We start from the raw sequence: 6000 nt of genomic DNA, 5'->3' as shown, positions 1-6000 counted from the left end.
TTATAGCCAATGTGCCTCCTTGCAGTAACTTGTACCTAAATTGCTTACATTGAAAGTTACTTGCCCTCTTGCATGTTTTGGTTTTGTTCCTTGCATGTGTTTGTATATGTTGTGCTTCCAACTTGATTATCTTGAGAAATCAAGTATGTGTGTGTTTGTTTGCACATCATGTACGTGTGTGTCATGCTTGAGCCTTTTGCACCTTGTTTATTTCTTAGTTGGCTCTTGTGAGAGATTAATGGAATATCCCATTATGGGGGAGTGATGTGCTTTGTGCACTTCACAATCCTATAAAGGTGGGTACATGGGGAATACTACTTAGTATTGATATTGCAACTTATCTAGTCACTATGTGGTATGTCTTCTCATGAGAAATTCAAATTCTAAATAGTCCATTAATTATCTCTTGTTGGATCCTTTAATTGCCTCTTGTCTATCTTTAATTGGTATCGCATTATGGGGGAGTAATATGCTATGTGTATATTACTAGCCTAGAAAATGTGTACATTTGAGCTATTGTCATCTAGAGTTGATATTTTAAATTATCTTGTTCCTAGGTGGCATGTTAGCTCTACAAGTTGCAATTTGCTTTTTGTATGGTGTGAAGATGATGTCGGATATCCTTGCTATCTACCACCGGGAATTATTTCCATTTACTTCTTGTCTTTTGACAATTGGTACTCACTTTTGTGGTAGAATTTATTGATCATCTTTACATTGGCTTTTGTTTTTTATTTGCCTTTTCTCTTGCCAAGGATTGTATCATCTCCCTTTGTCTTCCATACCACTTGTAGATCTTGTTTATTTCTTGATCTTGTTTAGTGTTTTCTAGATATAGTGAAAGTGGTGATCCCACCTTGTGCATTTTGTATTCAAATGCAAATTCTCTCAATGCACTAGTCTTGGGGGGGGGGGGGCTATCCTATTTTCTATAAAACACTCGTCTTGCGATCCTTATCAAGTGTGTGTTGGTGGAAGGCAAGCCGTTTTCATTTTGGTACTTTGTGCCATCATGAAACTTTGTAGAGAGCTTGGTTTGTTTGGAACCATCCTCTCTTTTGGGAGTTTGATACCTTTTTTTAGTGTATCAATGGATATCTCATTCCTTGATGTATCTTCTATGGATATCCTCCAAGTGATGTTTTATTCATTTGGTATATTTTCTTCACTTGGTTTTTCTTTGTCATTTGGTATCGGTTCTTGAAAGTCTTGAGCATGCATATTAACTTCATGTAGTATCTTTGGCATGCTTTCTTTCTTCGACCCAATATATAGGGGAAACTCCACCTAGTCTCAAATTGGATGATATGCGCATGAATTTCATTTCCTTTTCTCTATGCACATATTTATGTGGAGTTTGTCATATGTATTGTTGGTGTTTCTAACTCTTTGGTCCCAATAAGTTTGGGTATCATTTTGTTTGTGTTGTTGTTCTAGGAACAATTGGAGATACATTGGATGCTCGGCTCACTCACAAGGAAGGTGTTGTCGTCATGTGCTTATTGGAGTCGAGCTAGGATGATCAATGAACTACTATCTACCTTCAATTGGTATCTACTACATCCTTCCAATGTTAACTCGGTAACAAGTATCTTCATATTCTTCATGCACACATTTCTTGCATCAACCTTGTGTAGGTTGTATCATGGCATGTTATTCATTCATTCTTGTGATACTTGTTTCCTTTCTCAAAGCATCCCAACAATGATCTCTTGTTGCTAGTTGTGATGTCTTTGTTGTTCGTGTGTGGACTTAATTTATATACAATAAGACCATATCTAGCCATGTGCTATGCTCCCAAGCAAATATCTTATTGGTATATGTATGACCTCCCTTTGGATATCTTGTTCCTCGTGTTGTAACTATTTCGGGTGTACATCCTTCTTTGTAGATATATGCTACGTCTTGAGCTTGCGTTGGTTTTCCCCGAAGAGGAAGGGATGATGCAGCAGAGTAGCGTAAGTATTTCCCTCAGTTTTTGAAAACCAAGGTATCAATCCAGTAGGAGCCCATGCTCAAGTCCCTCGTACCTGCACAAAGCGATAGCTAGTCGCAACCAACGCGATTAGGGGTTGTCAATCCCTTCACGGGCACTTACGAGAGTGAGATCTGATAGATATAATATTTTTGGTATTTTTGGTATAAAGATGCAAAGTAAAAAGTAAAAGCAAAGCAAAAAAAAGCAAAGCAAGATTAAAGTGATGGAGATTGATATGATGAGAATAGACCCGGGGGCCATAGGTTTCACTAGTGGCTTCTCTCAAGAGCATAAGTATTCTACGGTGGGTGAACAAATTACTGTTGAGCAATTGATAGAATTGTGCATAATTATGAGAATATCTAGGCATGATCATGTATATAGGCATCACGTCCGTGACAAGTAGATCGGAACGATTCTGCATCTACTACTATTACTCCACTCATCGACCGCTATCCAGCATGCATCTAGAGTATTAAGTTAAAAACAGAGTAACGCCTTAAGCAAGATGACATGATGTAGAGAGATAAATTCATGCAATATGAAATAAACCCAATCTTGTTATCCTCGATGGCAACGATACAATATGTGCCTTGCTGCCCCTTCTGTCACTGGGTAAGGACACCGCAAGATCGAACCGAAAGCTAAGCACTTCTCCCATGGCAAGAACTACCAATCTAGTTGGCCAAACCAAACGGATAATTCGAAGAGACTTGCAAAGATAACCAATCATGCATAAAAGAATTCAGAGAAGATTCAAATATTATTCATAGATAGACTTGATCATAAACCCATAATTCATCGGTCTCAACAGACACACCGCAAAAGAAGATTACATCAAATAGATCTCCACAAGAGAGGGGGAGAACTTTGTATTGAGATTCAAAGAGAGAGAAGAAGCCATCTAGCTACTAACTATGGACCCGAAGGTCTGAGGTAAACTACTCACACTTCATCGGAGGGGCTAGGATGATGTAGAAGCCCTCCGTGATGACGGCCCTCTTCCGACGGAGCTCCGGAACAGGCCCCAAGATGGGATATCGTGGATACAGAAAGTTGCGGCGGTGGAATTAGGGTTTTGGCTCCTGTTCTGATCGTTTGGGGGTATGTGTGTATATATAGGAGGAAGGAGTACGTCGGTGGAGCACCGAGGGGCCCACGAGGCAGGGGGCGCGCCCTAGGGGGGCGTGCCCCCCACCCTCGTGACCACCTCTTTGATCCCTTGCAGTAGGGTCCAAGTCTCTTGGATCACGTTCGGTGAGAAAATCACGTTTCTGAAGATTTTATTCCGTTTGGACTCCGTTTGCTATTCTGTTTATCCGAAACACTGGAATAGGCAAAAAAAAGCAATTCTGGGCTGGGCCTCCGGTTAATAGGTTAGTCCCAAAAATCATATAAAAGTGGAAAATAAAGCCCAATATAGTCCAAAACAGTAGATAATATAGCATGGAGCAATCAAAAATTATAGATATGTTGGAGACGTATCAGGCATCCCCAAGCTTAATTCCTGCTCGTCCTCGAGTAGGTAAATGATAAAAAGAGAATTTTTGACGCGGAGTGCTACTTGGCATAATTTAAATGCAAATCTTCTTAATTGTGGTATGAATATTCAGATTAGAAAGATTCAAGACAAAAGTTTATATTGACATAGAAAATAATAATACTTCAAGCATACTAACAAAGCAATTATGTCTTCTCAAAATAACATGGCCAAAGAAAGTTATCCCTACAAAATCATATAGTCTGGCTATGCTCCATCTTCCCCACACAAAGTATTTAAATCATGCACAACCCCGATGACAAGCCAAGCAATTGTTTCATACTCTAACTTTTTCAAAACTTTTTCAATCTTCACGCAATACATGAGCGTGAGCCATGGATATAGCACTATAGGTGGAATAGAATGGTGGTTGTGGAGAAGACAAAAAGGAGAAGATAGTCTCACATCGACTAGGCGTATCAACGGGCTATGGAGATGGCCATCAATAGATATCAATGTGAGTGAGTAGGGATTGCCATGCAACGGATGCACTAGAGCTATAAATGTATGAAAGCTCAACAAAAGAAACTAGTGGGTATGCATCCAACTTGCTTGCTCACGAAGACCTAGGGCGATTTGAGGAAGCCCATCATTGGAATATACAAGCCAAGTTCTATAACGTAAAATTCCCACTAGTATATGAAAGTGACAACATATGAGACTCTCTATATGAAGAACATGATGCTACTTTGAAGCACAACATATGAGACTTGCTATATCATGGTGCTACTTTGAAGCACAAGTGTGGAAAAAAGGATAGTAGCATTGCCCCTTATTTATGTATTTATTTATTATTTTTGGGCCTTCTTTTTTTCTTTGGCCTTTTTTTGGGACAATGCTCTATTGATTGATGATCATCACACTTCTATTTATTTACAACTCAATGATTACAACTTGATACTTAAACAAAGTATGACTCTATATGAATGCCTCTGGCGGTGTACCGGGATATGCAATGAATCAAGAGTGACAAGTATGAAAGAATTATGAACGGTGGCTTTGCCACAAATACTATGTCAACTACATGATCATGCTAAGAAATATGACAATGATGGATGTGTCATGGTGAACTAGATGGTGGAAAGTTGCATGGCAATATATCTCGGAATGGCTATGGAAATGCCATAATAGGTAGGTATGGTGGCTGTTTTGAGGAAGGTATATGGTAGGTGTATGATACCGGCGAAAGTTGCGTGGTATTAGAGAGGCTAGCAAGGGTGGAAGGGTGAGATTGCGTATAATCCATGGACTCAACATTAGTCATAAAGAACTCATATACACAAAAATTTAGAAGTTATCAAAGCAAAGTATTACGCGCATGCTCCTAGGGGGATAGATTGGTAGGAAAAGACCATCGCTCGTCCCCGACCGCCACTCATAAGGAAGACAATCAATAAATAAGTCATGCTCTGACTTCATCACATAACGGTTCACCATACATGCATGCTACGGGAATCACAAAATTCAACACAAGCTAATGATGATGATCATGTAACTTCAGATCAAGTTACTACCGAACCTCGTAGATAAACCAGAGTGAGATCCGCACCAGAGTGGTACGGTAATCCTGTTCTGGAGGTCATGTTACTTGACCATGACGAACCTACGAACTATGAGGAAGTGATGATGAGCCCAGATTCCGCGAAATGGCTTGAGGCCATGAAATCTGAGATGAGATCCATGTATAAGAACAAAGTATGGACTTTGATTGACTTGCCCAAAGATTGGCGAGCCATTGAGATTAAATGGATCTTCAAGAGGAAAACGGACGCTGATAGTAGTGTTACTATCTACAAAGCTAGAATTGTCGCAAAAAGGTTTTTGACAAGTTCAAGGTGTTGACCACGATGAGAATTTCTCACTCGTATCTATGCTTAAGTCTGTCCGAATCATGTTAGATATTGCCGCATTTTATGAAATCTGGCAAATGGATAAACAAAACTGCATTCCTTAATAGGATTTATTAAAGAAGAGTTGTATATGATGCAACCAGAAGGTTTTGTCGATCCTAAAGGTACTAACAAAATATGAAAGCTCCAGCGATCCATCTATGGACTGGTGTAAGCATCTCGGAGTTGGAATAGACGCTTTGATAAGTTGATCAAAGCATATAGTTTTATACAGACTTGCGGTGAAGCCTGTATTTACAAGAAAGTGAGTGGGAGGACTACAACATTTCTGATAAGTATATGTATGACATATTGTTGATCGGAGATGATGTAGAATTATTCTGCAAAACATAAAGGAATGTTTGAAAGGAGTTTTTTTCAAAGAAAGACCTCGGTGAAGCTGCTTACATATTGAGCATCAAGATCTATAGAGATAGATCAAGACGCTTGATAAGTTTTTCAATGAGTACATACCTTGACAAGATTTTGAAGTAGTTCAAAATGGAACAGTCAAAGAAGGAGTTCTTGCATGTGTTACAAGGTGTGAAGTTGAGTAAGACTCAAAACCCGACCACGGCAGAATATAGAGAGAG

This window comes from Triticum dicoccoides, chromosome 7A, assembly GCF_002162155.2.
Source record: "Triticum dicoccoides isolate Atlit2015 ecotype Zavitan chromosome 7A, WEW_v2.0, whole genome shotgun sequence".
NCBI classification, from domain to species: domain Eukaryota; kingdom Viridiplantae; phylum Streptophyta; class Magnoliopsida; order Poales; family Poaceae; genus Triticum; species Triticum dicoccoides.
Note: the sequence above shows the minus strand (reverse complement) of the source record.